At 39.3% G+C, this 16,230-nt stretch overlaps 1 pseudogene; it reads left to right on the top strand.

The window, feature by feature from the left end:
• The first annotated feature begins 3,822 nt into the window (after nt 1-3,822).
• Nucleotides 3,823-7,721, top strand: LOC122113935 (annotated as a pseudogene).
• Nucleotides 7,722-16,230: the final 8,509 nt, after the last annotated feature.

Raw genomic sequence — 16,230 nt, 5'->3', positions numbered from 1 at the left:
GTGGAAGGTCAAAGTCAGCAAACAATTCTTGTGTTTCAAATATCTGTTCCACTGACTTTCACCCCAAAGGTAAGCACAGGACCTTCCTATCTATATTACCATGTAATTTACACATTAATTTTCTTTCCACTTTTACCAAATAATGAAAATGTTTCTAATGGGAATTGTAGTTCAAAAGTAAGGATGATAAGTTACGCATTCAAATTTGTCCTTATGTTTTGCCACTTATACATACGAGACAAATTTATGAGAATTTTCAAATCCAAAAGAGCTTGCTATTTCCTATACAGAAATGCTTTAGTCCTTGGAAAATGTTCTTCTACTTATCTTTGTAATCACTGAAATCATTGAGTGAATGTACTTGAAATTCTTTCCATCATCTCTAGCATTTACATTCCTCCCACTCTTTTTCGCTTTTTTGCTATGTTCAAATTCTCATGCATTTCTTTCCCAAACCAGACATCTACTTAGTAAATGTCAAATGAGATGGTATAACAAGCTTTCAGATTTTCTAAGTCTTTTTCTTTAAAATGAATATGACACAGTCTGCTTAACTATTTGTACTCCAAATGTGATAGAATATCTCTAGGAATGCCCTTTATTAGTCTTTTTGAAAAGATAAACTGAGTTATGAGGTGGGCTGGCCACCTATATCCTCAACACTATTCTTAGGTACTCTGGACAACCAAGATACATTCATTATGTCTTGGATTTTCAAAGTTTCTCTAACATACTCATGGAAATTTCCATATCATCCAATATTACTTCTGTTGTTGTAGTTGAACTTTGGCTGCTTAAATTGGAATCATACTATCTACAAGTTGGCCTTAGTCTTTTTTGGAAAAGGCCCAGTTCTACCTCTTTCCTTGGCTTCAAAGGAAGATCAGGCCATGGATCTTTTTTATCATTTTAGAGGTCTTTACTCACACTTATTCATAAAAAGAAGAAATCATTTTCAGAAATAATTTAGTCTAATTTCATATTTTGAAAATGAGGATCAATAAGTATTTACAAGACTTTGCTTTGCTGAAATGTATAGCCAGTGTTCATTACCAAATGAAATGTATCTGGTCTTCGAGATCCTTAACAATTTTTTACTTTACCTCTCTTTCATTATTTGTGAAGTGAATGCCTTTTGAAATTTCAGGAGCATCTACCACAGAAGTGAACTCCATATACATACCCCAGTACTAGAAAGATTTATGTCTCTACCAAAGATCAAGTTAGTGAAGGGCCCAGCCAGTCTGGCTGGCTAATATGCAAATAACCCAGAAATTATTAGCTAGCTTCTCAGGATAAATTAAGCAATAAAACCCTTTCTGTGGTGTTGGGAAAGACAGAAGAGATGATGGAAGGAGTGACATTGATCAAAATGCATTACACGTATTTGACATGTCAAATTGAAACCCCTTTGTTTGAGTTTTTTATAACTGTATTTTTTTGTCTTTTCTTTTTTGGTACTGGTGATCAAACCTAGTACTTGCTTGGCAAGTACTTTGCCACTGAGCTACACCCCAGCCCAAATTGAAACCCCTTTGCATACCTACTTAAAGATAGTAATTTAAAAGCTGGTAATTTTGTAAAATCTTCTTCAATCCTAAGAACTTCTGTACAAATAGTATTGATGATAGGATATTGGTGGAATTATAAGCATAGATGAAATGCGGAATTCCAGGATACTTTCTGGGCCTCTGTGTGTGTGTGTGTGTGTGTGTGTGTGTGTGTGTGTGTGTGTGTGTAGGTGTGCACTCACACACATTCCCCAGAGAAAGAAGGTTTGTACTCATTTAGAAGTTTAATACTGAATCATTCTTTGTGAAGTGTCCTGTGTATTGTGACTCCACTGACATGCCTTTGACCTTGTCCTCTAGAAGTACAAGAACCATGTTAATGAAAGGATACCCTCCTAAAAACAATCCTAGCATGACAATTAGCTAATGTTACTGACATTATATTTGTAAAAGCACAGTTCTAGTTTAGATAAGAGCTGGCATGTTTCACTCATGTTTATTTAGCAGTTAGCCATTGTTCATGAAAAATATCACTGAGATAATCCTACTCCTTTCTGGAAACACTTTTACTGTGTGTGGTTATGTAGCTATTTTCTCCTTCTTGGTATTAGAGCACTTTGGTGTGCTTGCACAGTAAGAAGAGTGTTTTCTCACCCAGTGTGGAGGACCCTTGGCCCCGGCCTTCCATTTTCTGTCTCTGCTCCTCTTCCCAGGAATTCTCTTTGCTGTCATTGCTTGTGATGCAGAATTTTGCTACAATAGCTGGTGTCCTGTGGTCCCCCAGTCTCATTGAAAGCCTGTCAGATTGCAGAGCCCATGGTATCTGCCCAATGGATAAACTTGTGTTTCCATCAGAAGTTCTGAGTTGAAGATAGCACACACAATACACTGCAGCATCCCACCTGGGGTGCATTGCTGAAAGCCCTCACATCTGCTGCAGCTGGCTGAACAGGGCTTCAACTCACCCCACGGGGCTCCCTGCTTCTGCTGCCCAGGTTGGCCTCCATTGAGGTGGCAGGCACCATGTTTGACACTCTTGACCCAGGTCCATGTTCATGCTTATGCCTTGGGGATGGTTTTCACATCATGACATAGCTCACACCACACCAGTGCTGAGCATTGCATGCTTTTCAAATGCATGGCCATTGCCATGCATTAATACCTGCACCAACCACCCCCCTACTTTCCCATTGGCATTCCACATGAACACAAGTCTCTCCCTGCCCGCACTCTCTTCCTATGTCCTGTATGTTCTTTGCCCAGTCCAGCCCTGGATGTGGCTGAGGCAGGGCCTCCTTGATAATAAGGTCAGTCTATGCCTATGAGTGAGCAAATAACCAGCTCACAGCCTACACAGATGCTTCCAAAATGTACAGGAGCAGGAGTGAGGTGGGTACCAAGTTCTGGGACCACTCTGCTCCCATGGGGTTCCTTAAGACAGGCTTGCCTTGGGCCCTTTCTTGAAAGTTCTTCTCTGTAGGTTCACTCATTGAGTGCAGAAGACACAGCTCCTCTTTCCTAGCTGGAGACTCCTAGGACAACAAGCTGAAAGGAATCCTTCACATCCATCCCAGAGGACCCTGTGGAGGCAAGAAGGCACAGGAGAAAGATCATTATAAGATTTATTAGAGGTAGGAAGTGCTGCTGTGGCTCAAGTGGTAGAGCGCTTACTTGGAGTTGAAGGGCCAAGGGACAGCACCCACCCCAGAGTTCAAGCCCCATGACCGACAAAAATAAGAAAAAAGAAGATTTATTAGAGGAGCCATATTTCCCCAAAGAAGTAACACATGGCATCCATCCCTATCCAGGTAGCAAGATGGTCTGGGGGCAGGAAATGAGGTAGGTGCATTCTCAGGTGGATCTAGGAGGAGAGAGGGGGTGGGCAGGTGTATGGCAGGAATTCTAGAGCAAGGAGGAGCTCAGGTATGGGTGGAGCTGAGGACCAAAGATGGGCATATTAATGCTTACATTTCCCTTTGTTGTTTAAGAAAAATAGGAGGACCTGGCCAGGGGTATGGGCAGAGGTTGTTTCTTCTGGAACTACTTCCTGCTGTAAAAGGGAGAAGTAGTCAGGGTCTCTGCTTCATTGCTGGGCCGGGTACTGTCCAAGAGGCATTTTGTTTGACAGTTTGGTTGGTGAAGGTCCTCATCTCTTCCATGACAATAGTTATCTAAAATGCAAGACACAATTCATAAAAGGAAAAAAACGCTGTTAGTATTCCAAGAGAGGAATATGCCATGGAGGGATTCATTCCCAGAAGGGGCTATCAAAGACCCGAGATTGCCTTTTCTGTCTCAGATTGGAGACAGCATGGTACCTGACTCGCCCATCCTGGAGGGGAGAGTAAGACTTTTTCTGCTTTAGGATCACAGTAACCTGAGGAGGAGGTAACAGAGATATTTAAAGGTACCAGAGCCAAGGAGTATCATGAGCTTTGTTGGATACTTCCTGCTGGTCTGCAGACATCAAGAAGTTCTGGAGCTGGGGCCTTTAGGGCCTGGGTCTGTGCTGGGCAAGGCAGTTGCCTGTATTTACAGGATGGCCTTGATTTGTTCCCAGGTTTTGTTCTGGGTGGGGAACTGTTATCCTGTTAAAAGAGATTTTTGGAAAGGTCAGGCAAAAAAGCTGACAAGGTGACAAGTTCAGTTAACATGAATGACATAGGAGAACATACACTGGCCATGGGCTAGAAAAGTTCCATTTAGAGCATAAGCCCAGTTGTTGCCCATTACAGGGAATGAGGAATAACTGGACTTGAGGCTGGAAGGGGGTGTCTTTTTGGCAACTGGGTAGGGGAGAGCATAATGGACTGGTTGGGAGTAACCAGTCAGAGGCTATACATACACATATTAGGTAATAAAGGCAAGATTGTAACTTCTGCCCAGTTAGAAGGTAGACAGGTATGGACATTTAGGTGGGCAAGGAACTATTTCTCTTGATCTCGGCTCTTATTAATTTTGAAAGGGCAAGTGTAAAGTGACTCTATTTAGGATGGTATTTCCTCTTACTCTTCTCCATGGTTTTCCATTGTCAGGACTGACCTCATCCTGGGAGGACATCTCATTGCTGGAATAGCTTGTCCCAGTTGGCATTCACAGGGTATGAACTCAAAGCTTGAGCACTATCCCTGAACACTTCTACTCAAGGCTAGTACTCTCCCACTTAAGAGTTACAATGCCATTTTCAACCTTCGGCTAGATACTTGGAAGTAAGAGTCTCCCGAGCCATGCTCCAGCCTGGCTCTTTGCTGATTAGTTGCAAGATGGAGTTTTAGAGAGATTCTTTGTGCCTGGGCTGGCTTTGAACTGTGGCAAAAGGAGTCTTTGTCACAAAAGCCCTTTTTATTTCCAATTAAAGCAATAAGGAGATCAATGGAGATAGAGGTTACCTATAATTTGTTAACAATTGACTAATAATTACTTACCAGAGTTTTGTAATAACAAAACACAATATATTTTTTTTAAACTGCAACTGATTGGCACTGTAAGTACTGCCCATTGCCTCTGGGTTTATATGCAACACTTAACTTTTAACAAATGTACTGACCTTCTCTTGGGCTACACAGAGTGCCTGTTTAGCACTCTGGTTTGTAAAAACATTTTTTCTGGCTGGCTGAGGAACCTGATCTCTAGTGACCCCAACAATGCCTACCTGTGTAGGCCTTTAGATAGTTCTCAAGGGACATAATCTCAGGTCCACAAACTCTTTCCTTAACAGATGAATTTATTGGCTGCGCCAGCTCAAAAGTCACTGCCAATTAGGACTTGGAGCAGATACAGGGGGTTTGGGATTTAAGTTATCCCTCACATTTCACAATCTTAGCTTTTACTACCCACTATCAGAGATTACTGGCAGATTCCTGCCCAGTCATGAAGTAGTAAGACATGGATATTAGACTTGCTTACAAACTATCTTCCCATGACCTCCTGGCTCTGATCAATTTTTGTTTTGTGAAAATACCGTATAGAGAGGTTACAATTACATGGGCAAGATAATGAGAACATTTCTTATCAAGCATTGTTGCCTCCTCCTTTATTTCCCCTTCCCATCCTTTTCTTATCAATTTTTGAAGGGCCAAATACAAGTGACTCCAGGATCTGACACCATTTCTGCCATCCAAGCAGTTGCTTGTAATTGCCTCTCAATGTTCCAACATTGCCAGGGTCCCTGGAATGCCTTTCTCCACGCTGGGATAAATGCATCTTTGGCATTTTCCTTGGTCGGTTGCTGGACCTGAATGCAGGGTTTGAGTGCTATCTCCCAGCTCTCCAGCTCAAGGCTAGCACTCTGCCATTTTGAGCTCCAAAGCAGCTCCACTTGCTTTTCAGCACTCTGCTGGCCAATTAGAGAGGACAATCTCACAGGACTCTTTCTTTTCCCAGGCTGGCTTTGAACTGTAATTCTCAGATCAATGAGTCTTTACAAACGGCCACTTTACTCCAATTGAAAGCAACAAAGATGGTCATTCAGAGTAGTCTTACCTGGAACTTATTAAGGGCCAAAGTTACATCTGACAAACTTGTCCTCTGTCCTTTACTGTGGACCTGCTGGAAACTGTTACAAAAAAAACCTATAAGGGCAAACTGGAATAAACATTTATTTTGGCAATACTAATTTATCTTTTTTCACGTTGATATAAACATTTAAGACAATTTTACCTTTTAAATTTTTGTTTTGGAGGTTAGCCACTTCCCACAACTTCTGAAATGTATGCAAAGGGGATGCCATTTTTACTCTAAAGTCACTTTAATTTGCACTTAAATGCCCCATTGAAACAATGGGCAACATTCATTACCTCTTGGACAAAGGTTTAAAATGGCCACTTTTTTTTTTTTCTACATTCTGAGTTACATTTAGGAAATTAGCAGTTTTTCTTTCTGCAAGAGTTTCAAGCACTAGCACCCTACCAAGAATCTAGACTTAGTATCTTTTGCCTTTTTAAATAAAAATGCACCCAATTGCAAAATAGTATAGAAGTTAACTTACATCCTTAGCTCATACACTCCTAATGGTTTAACTTGTGGAGATTAACATTACTGACAGGTGGAAGGGAACAGAAATAAATATCTGAAGTGCCGTGTGTATTTCCCCCCACCCCTGAATTAGCAGGCTTTGGTCATGTGTGCTGGAGCAAGGCTGGGGTCTGGACTAGGTTGTGGTATCTCCCAGTGTGTAGAGATTGTCGCACCTTCCACTGGTTACCTGCAAAAATTCTACCTATATTGGTTAAAGACATGGTTCACACTGGCTTTTGCAGGCTGGTGCCACTGGTTTGGGCAGCTATGACAACTTGTTCTGTTTCCTGGGCATTTGTCATGCATGGGAGTAACTGCATCTTGAGTCACTATGGTTTCTTGATCTTATAGAGAGCTGATCAGAACACAGGAGAGAAAACAGAGAAACAAAACTTTAGCCTCAGTTTACCAGCCATGGTCAGAGGTACAATATTTAACTTTAGTACAGATGTACATAAGGAATGATGTAAATCACAGCCAACTTAATTACCAACTTCAGTTACTTTTCAAAGGAAACCATCTTTTCTAACTCCTTTCCCAAGGTTCCATAAGCATAACAAGGTGGCCATGTAGCTGTAGGCCTTGACTAGGATGGAGGCACCTTCTATAGGAAGCTAGGAAGATCATGGATGCAGAAATACAACACCTCACACACAGCCATTGCTCAAGATCCTGGGGAATTCTGGCATGAACAAGCAAAAGAAATACTGGGGTTATGACTCCAATGAAAATGCGGGAATCAAAGCTTTTGCTACTACAACCTTTCCAATTGGCCATGCTTTAACCAGTCCTGTCCTTTATTGCCTGAATGCCACTTGCAGTGAAATTCCTGAAGGTCATCTCCACTCTTCAGAGCTTTCTTTTCACCATCCAGAATAATGGAAGGGGAAGGCACTTCTCCTCTGGGGGTCTTTGAAATGAATGCTAAATGGTGGATGCACATGCAGGCGGCTTCTCAGCCTTGACTAACCAAGAGGCTGTTCTTAGTCAGGTCTGTGGCTCTGGATTTGGCAGCAACCCACAATAAAAGAGGCAGGGTCCATAGGATCTTGCCCTGTGTTGACTTCAGAACTTTCTGTAATTTGACTTCTGGAGAATTTTGAGGATCTTTAAAATGAAATGAAGCATTCAGAGATTAGACAAAAGCTGAAAGAACAAGTCTGCACAGGTTTCTTGGGTGTTAACAGTTTTTGAGAAGAGGAAATGTGTTGAAGGGCACTTTGTGTGGGTGGAATTTGGTTTCCCCAGGGACATCATTGCACAGGCCTTAGTAACTGCTTTTTTTTATTTTTTGTGGAAGAAGTTTAACATTAAAGGAAGGACTCTCCAGAGACTGAAATCCTCCGTTTTTGCTCCTTAATATATCCTCTTCCTTTGGAAATGCAAATTGTGCTGCCTTTTATTAACTGGAGAACTGGATCTCAATTAGGAGAGGAGAGGTAGGCAAATCTAGTTCATCCATGACCTGCTAATCAAAACAAGGCCTTTCTGTTGATAGAAGATCATTCATTATCATGTAAAGACATAACATAAACTGGCCCATCCTCAGATTTTCTTAGGCAGAACAAAGTAGCAAAAATTGAAATTCTTTAACAATTTTTAAAGCTTTTATCTTTAAATAGTTGTATAAAGGAGTTATCATTTAGCAGAGTGTTTCATGAATAAAATATATCTTGTTCAATGTTATACCTTTCAACATTCTGTTCCTTCTATACCCAACCCTTCTGCCACTCTTCTTTTGGTGGGGGGGGGGGTCCAGTCATGGGGCCTGAACTCCGGGCCTGGGTGCTGTCCCTCAGCTCTTCAGCTCAAGGCTAGCGCTCTACCACTTGAGCCACAGTGCCGCTTCCGGCTTTTTTTCTTTTTGCTTATGTGGTGCTGGGGAATCAAACCCAGGGCCTCATGCATGCAAGGCAAGTGCTCTACCACTGAGCCACCTTCCCAGTCCCTGTCACTCTTCTTAATATTGGATTCTTATCTGTATTTCCCCCCTTTTCTCCTCTTCTTCCTTTCCTCTTGAGCCCACTCTACCCCTTTTAATTACTTGCTTCCTGGTGTTATGTTTTGCTGAACTTTGATTTTGGTTTCTAAGGATTTACAGTTTGAGATCTCCCTTGAATGTATTGTATTTCTATCATATACATCTTTTGTGTACACTTGCATACCAACCAACATGAGTTTGTAAGCTAAATCTAGCTTCAACATATGAGGGAAACATGGATTCTTTGCCTCTCTTGGCTTGATTTACTTCAATTAACATAGTTTTTTTCCCCAGGTTTTTCTATTTCCTTGCAAATTGTACAGTAAAATTCCATTGCATGTATATATCCCATTTTCTTGATCCATTTGTCCATTGAGGGTGATCTAGGCTGATTCTATACCTTGGCTTTAGCGAATACTAATGAAATAAACATGGCTGTGCTGGTGGCTTTACTGTATCCTCATTTGTAATCTTTTAGGTAAATGCCCAGGAGTGTAATGATGGATTATAGAGTAGGTCCATGTTTAACTTTTGTGGAACCTTCACAAGACTTTCCAGAATGATCAAACTTGAACACATTTACAGTTCCACTAACAGTGTATTAGGGTTCCCTTTGGCCACCTCCTTGTCAGCATCTGGCATCTTTTTTTTTTTTTTTTTGTCAAAGGAAGAAATAGTTTTAACTAGGTATCAGTGACTCATGGCTACAATCCTATTTACTCAGGAAGCTCAAAATCCAGAGAATGATATTTCTATGCCATCTTTGCAAAAAGATCTTGTAAGACTCCATGTCCAATTAAGCATCATAAAGCCAGGCTGGGGCTTTGTTTCAAATGGTAAAGCATAAGTTATGAGCAAGAAATCTGAGTGACAGCATGAAGCCCTGGCTTCAAATCCTGGTACTAAAAAAAATGAAAAGAGAAAGACAACAAATAAATTTAAAGTTATCATCAGGATATAACTTGAAGCCCTTTCACTGTGTCCTTAATGTCTTTCAGTAAAGTATCCAGATTCTGTTTTTCTATTTATGAGCTTCAAATTTCCTTTGAAGTTGTGAATACACAGCATAGAAAACAGCTTTATCTGTTTCTTAAGCTTATCACCATTCAAATATGAAAAGTACATAAATATTTTTTCAAGTTTTGTCTGTAGCAGAAGAAATACCTACCAACATATTCACTAGTATATAATACATATTAAATGTGGATGTTTTTTCTAAAATAAACTTGCCCGTAAATTAAAAAGCTAATTATCATCATTAGGTCCTTCTTTACAAAATTAAGAATTAAATGTTATTATGCCAACAGGACTGATCTGTACATTTGTATACTGTCAAACTGTGGAAATGTATAGAATATTTTAAACAAATCATGAAGGTTGAGTTTTTAAATTTCTATTGAAAAATATTTTAGTTGGGAATTCAAAGAGACCTGGTTTAAAATTTTGTGTTCTGTAGCCCGTTGATAGTTTGTGGAAATTATTTATAGTTTTGAGTCTCAAAATACCTATAAAATGAGACAGTAGTGCCTCCCTCTTGGAAGCTTCCAGGAGACTTGGAAATAGGTACAATATACACCAGTGAAATGGCAAGCTATAGACCTGTAACATTAGAAACTTCCTATTTTGTACACTCATGATAGATGGAGTAAAAATTGGCTAAATGAAAGTCAAAATATAAAATCAGAATATGAAAATAAGATCTATACGTTATGTTGCATATTTAGGCTGTGTGCAATATGCTAGGCAGAAATGTGTTTTCTTGTTTCCATATATAGTTTGAACATTGGTTTAATGAGTAGAGTCCAATGTTAGGTAAATTAAATTATATAGCACAATCTATGCCCATACTGAGTCTTTCATGATTATAAGGATGTTGTGGTGGGGGTATAAGAATTTACCATATGCCAGGCACTGGTGTCTTGTTCCTATAATCCTAGCTACTCTGGAGGTGAGATCTAAGGATTGTGGTTTAAACTCAGTCTCCTCAGGAAAGTCGGTGAGACACTGATCTCTAATAAGCTACTCAGAAAAAAAGTAGCTGTGATTCAGTGCTAGAGCACTACCCTTGAGCAAATGGAAGCTTGGGGACTTTGGCTAAGCCCTGAGTTCAAGCCCAGGACTGATGTACACAGAAAAAAAGAATTTGCCTTAAATAATAATAAAATAACAATCATTCTTTTTTTTTTTTGGTCAGTTGTGGGCTTGAACTCCGGGCTTGGGTGCTGTCCCTGGGCTCTTCAGCTCAAGGTGAGCGTTCTACCACTTGAGCCACAGTGTCACTTCCGGTTTTCTAGTGGTTTATTGGACATAAGAGTCTCACGGACTCTCCTGCCTGGGCAGGTTTTGAACTGTGATTCTCAGATCTCAGCCACCTGAGAAGCTAGGATTACAGACGTGAGCCACCAGCGCCTGGCAACAATAATTCTTAATAAGACACTTTATATATAATTATGCAGTGGGTCGAAATTTTGTAATGTACAACTCATTCATAGCAATTTTTGAGTCTCTTGACAAAACTTTTCCCCAAAATATTTTCTTTCATTTTCAAAGCAATATGTACTGTTATTCAGAAATACTACACTACCTTCATTAGTATTTATATTTCTTTTTCTTCTTTTTTTATTTAAATAAGTTTTTGTTGTGAAAATACTGTACAGAGGAGTTACAATCACATGAGCAAGGTAATGAGTACATTTTTATCAAGCACTATTGCCTCCTCCTTTGTTTTTCCCCTACCAGCCCTTCCTTTCCACCTCCAAAACTACATTTCCCCTCTCCCCCCTACCCCCCAGCTAAATTGTAAAGTTTGTTTTTTGACATCGCATCTTGTACATCTCTTTGTTGCAATGGGTCAACTTGTATCCCTACTTAAACAATTTGTTTTTTTCCCTTCTGGTCCCCAAATTATACCAACATCAAATACAGTGAAAACAGGAGTTATATCGTGGGGGAGGGACATACAAAGCAACAAAAAATTCACATGATACCTTATAAGAAAGAAAAAAAAACACTGTGTCCTTATTTTAGGGTTCATTTTGCTTTATATCATCTTATCTGACCTTTTCTGCTTGTCTCAGATATATACTAGTTATTGCAAATAACGAAAACCATGGGACCTATGTTTCTTTGCGCCTGGCTTACTTCACTTAATATAATTTTTTCCAGGTCTTTCCATTTCCTAACAAATGGGGAGATGTCTTTCTTTCCAACAGAAGCATAGAATTCCATTGTGTATATATACTACATTTTCTTGATCCATTCATCTACTGAGGGGCATCTGGGTTGGTTCCATATCTTAGCTATGGTAACTAATGCTGCAATAAACATAGTTGTGCTGGTAGCTTTAGTATGGTCTTGCTTGTGATCATTTGGGTAAATGTCCAAAAGTGGGATTGCTGGGTCATAGGGGAGCTCTATGTGAAGTCTTTTGAGGAACCTCCATACTACTTTCCAAAGTGGTTGAACAAGTTTACATTCCCACCAACAATGCAGTAGGGTTTCTTTTTGGCCTCAACAGCTTCAGCATCTGTTGTTACTAGAGTTCTTGATTCTAGACATTTTAACTGGGGTGAGGTGGAATCTCAATGTTGTTTTGATTTGCATTTCTTTTATGGCTAGGGAGGTGGAGCATTTCTTCATGTTTCTATTGGCCATTCTTATTTCCTCTTCAGCGAAATTTCTCTTTAAGTCATTAGCCCACTTATTTATTAGGTTGTTTCTTTGAGGATTTATTGTTAGGGGATTTAATTTTTTGAGTTGCAAGTATATTTTAGATATGAGACCCTTGTCTGTTGTATGGCTAGTGAAGATCTTCTCCCAATCCGTGGGCTTTTATTGATCTTGCTATGCCCTTTGCCATGCAGAAGCTTTGCAATTTCATGCAATCTCATTTGTCCAACCTTTCTTTAATTTGTTGTGTTTCTGGATCTCTATTAAGAAAATTTCGCCTTGTGCCAAAGGAGACCTAGGGTTTCTCCTATTCCATCCTGTAATGTTTTCAGGGTGTCTGCTTTGACTCTGAGGCCATTGATCCATTTGGATCAGAGTGATATATAAGGATGTAGCTTTAGTTTTCTACAAGTGATTAACCAATTTTGCCAGCACCATTTACTGAAGAGGCTGTTTTTCTTCCATTCTATTTTTTTAGCTCCCTTATCAAACATTAGGTGGCTAAAGGCCTGTGGGTTAATTTCTGGATTTTCAGTTCTATTCCATTGGTCATGAGGTCCCTTTTTGTGCCAGTACCAAGCTGTTTTGATTATTATGGCTTTGTAATAGAGTTTGAAATTTGGTATTGATATTCCTCCAGCACTGTTCTTTCTGCTAAGGATCGTTTTTGGTATTCAGGGTCTTTTATTGTTCCATATGAATTTTTTGATTGCCTCTTCTATTTCATTGAAGAATGAGGTTCAAATATTGATAGATATCACATTGAATTTGTAGATAGCATTGGGAAGTATTGCCATTTTCACCATGTTGGTCCTTGCAATCCAGGAGCATGGGAGGTTTTTCCACTTTCTAAGTTCTGTTTTGATTTCCTTTTTCAGGTTTTTAAAGTTTTCATCATCTTCTTTGGTTGTTAATTTCTAGGTATTTTATTTTTTTGTGGTGCTATTACGAATGGAGTTGCCTTCCTGATTTCAGCCACACTCTTCTCATTTTTGACATACAGAAAAGCCATTGATTTTTGAGGGTTAATTTTATATCCTGCTACTTTGCCAACATTTAGAAACAGTTAGAGTAATTTGAGAGTGTAGTCCATGGGATTCTTTAAATACAAGATCATGTCATCAGCAAAGAGGAAGAGTTTTACTTCACTTTCCCTATTTGGATCCCCTTTATGTTTGCATCTTGTCTTATTGCTGTATCTGGGCATTCTAATATTAAATTGAAGAGAAGTAGAGAGAGTGGACATCCTTGTCTGGTTCCTGAGTTTAGAGGAAATGGCTTTAGTTTTTCACCATTAAGTATAATGCTGACTGTAGGTTTGTCATATATAGCCTTTACTGTATTGAGGAATGTTCCATGGGTTCCTAATTTTTCCAAAGCCTTCATATTAAAGGGGTGTTGGATCTTGTCAAATGTTTTTTTCTGCATCTATTGAGATAACCATGTTTTTCTTATCCTTGCTCTTGTTGATGTGATGAATTATATAAATTGATTTGCATATATTGAATCAGCTTTCATCCCTGTAATGAATCTAGTTTGATCGTGGCATATGATATTTTGGATAAATTGTTCAAGTCCATGGGCCAAAATTTGGTTGAAAAATTTTGCATTGATGTTCATCAAAGAAATAGGACTATAGTTCTCTTTCTTTGATGAGTCCCTGCCTGGTTTTGGGAAGAGGGTTATGATGGCTTCATAGAAAGATTTGGGTAGTGAACTTTCTCTTTCAATTTCATTGAGGAGTTGAAGGAGTATTGGTATGTTTTCTGCTTTGAAGGCCTTGTAGAATTCTGCTGTAAATCCATCAGGTCCTGGGCTTTTCTTAGATGGGAGGTCTTTTATTGCTGTTTTTATTTCAATGCTTGATATGGGCCTGTTAAATTGGTTTAATTCATCTTGGTTTATTTTTGGCATGTCGATATTTGCTAAGATATAGTCCATTTTTTCCAAGTTCTCAAACTTATTAGCATAAAGGTTTGAGACGTATTCCCTTATAATGTTCTAGATCTTGGATGTTTGTGTGGTGGTTTCCATTCTCATCTCAGTTTGTTTATTTAGGTGTGTTCCCTTCTTTTTCTGATAAGATTTGCTAAGGGTGTGTCAATTTTGTTAATTTTTTTGAAGAATCAACTCTTAGTTTTGATAATTCTTTCTATTTTCTTTTGGATTCTAATTCATTTTATTCTGATTTAATTTTCATTATTTCTTTCCATCTACTGGATTGGTGTTTAGCTTGCTGCTCTTTTTAAGGAGCTTCAGATGTCTCATTAAATTGTTGGTTTCTGATTTCTCCATTTTGTTGATGTAGGACCTCAGAGCTATCAATTTGCCTCTGAGTACTGCCTTTGCTGTGTCCCAGAGGAGCTGGTAATTTGTGTGTTCATTTTTGTTGAATATCATGAACCTTTAAATTTCCTTTCTAATGTCTTCCATGATGCACTGGTGATTCAACAGTGTGTTGTTCAGTCTCCCTGTGTTACGGGGCTTTCTTTGGTGGCTTTTGGTGTTGAGTTCTAATTTTATTCCCTTGTGGTCTGAGAGATCACAAAGAGAGTACAACTGAGTACAGTATTCTTGCTTTAATTGTCTCTGCTGAGAAATCTGAGATTATTCTAGTTGGTTTCCCTTTATAAATGACTGATCTTTTCTCCTTGACAGCTTTAAGGATCCTTTCCTTGGTCTGAATTGATCCTATGTGGATTATAATGTGACGGTGGTGTGTCCTGTTCTCGTCTGGCCCATTTGGGGTTCTAAAAGTTCTTGTATCTGAATAGGACTATCTTTTTGCATGTTTGGGAAGTTCTCTGCTAGGATCCTGTTAAATAAAATTTCTAGACCATTAACTTCTGTCTCTAGGTGCTCCCCTACCCCTATTATCCTCAGATTAGGCCTTTTGATGGTGTTTTCCAAATGTTGAATAGATCTATCATATTTCTTGGATTTTTCTAGGATATTTGTATGATCTTTCTCTATAATATCTAGGCTGTCTTCTATCCCTGAGATTAGATCTTCTGCATGTTCTAACCTACTGTCAAGTCTTTCTCCTTTTTTTTTGCGGGAGGGAGGGGGTCCATTCGTGCGCTTGAACTCTGGGCCTGGGCATTGTCCCTCAGCTCTTCAGCTCAAGGCTAGCACTCTACCACTTGAGTCACAGCTCCACTTCCAGCTTTTTTTTCTGCTTATGTGGTGCTGAGCAATCGAACCCAGGGCCTCATGCATGCAAGGCAAGCGCTCTACCACTGAGCCACCTTCTCAGCCCTCTAATTTCTTTTTTATTTCCTTTCCTTCTAATTTGTCAGCTTTGATAGCTTCAAATTCTTTGTTGGACCTTTGTTTTAGATCTTGTATGAGCTTCTTTACTTCCTTAATTTGGTGTTCAGTGTTTACTCTCAAATCACTTAGTTGAGTGGTTATGGTGTCCTTATACTCCCTTTCCTTCTGTTGGGCTCCATTCAGTATTCCCTTTGTGGTCTCCCTGAATTCCTTCAGCTGTCTGTTTATGGATTCCATGAATGCCTGTACTGATTTTTGTCTATTCTCATCCCGCTCATGCAATTCCTGTATTCTTTGATTAGGTTCCTCATGCTTATGCAATTCCTGTCTTTCTCTTTAACTCTTCTCAGCCTGCTCACGCAATTCCTGTCTTTCTCTTTGACTATTCTCAGCCTGCTCATGCGGTTCCTGTATTAATCTTTGTGTACCTTTCTCATGCTCACGAGATTCCTATAGTAATTTTTGGTTATCCTCTATATTCTCCTGAAGTTCCTGTATTAATCTTTGGTTAGCCTTGTCTCACTCCCTATCCTTCTTTCACTTAGTCCTTTGAAAGTTTTCAATCTTTTCATTCACCATGCTTACCAGTAGGGTTTGTAGAGACTTTTGGGAACTCTTCTCTGGATTATTCATTAACTGTTCTGTCACCTGATTATCCTGAGTGGGAACTGAGATACCCAAATTTGTTGTTTTTCTTTTGGTTCTCCCATTTGTTCTGCCCATTTGCTATGAAAGTAACACCAATTTTATGCTAGAACACTATGGAAGGCACATGGGCAG

This window comes from Dipodomys spectabilis, unplaced genomic scaffold, assembly GCF_019054845.1.
Source record: "Dipodomys spectabilis isolate Male_0828 unplaced genomic scaffold, ASM1905484v1 ptg000099l, whole genome shotgun sequence".
NCBI lineage: Eukaryota > Metazoa > Chordata > Mammalia > Rodentia > Heteromyidae > Dipodomys > Dipodomys spectabilis.
The sequence above is the reverse complement of the archived record's forward strand: the minus strand, read 5'-3'. Positions and strand labels throughout refer to the sequence as shown.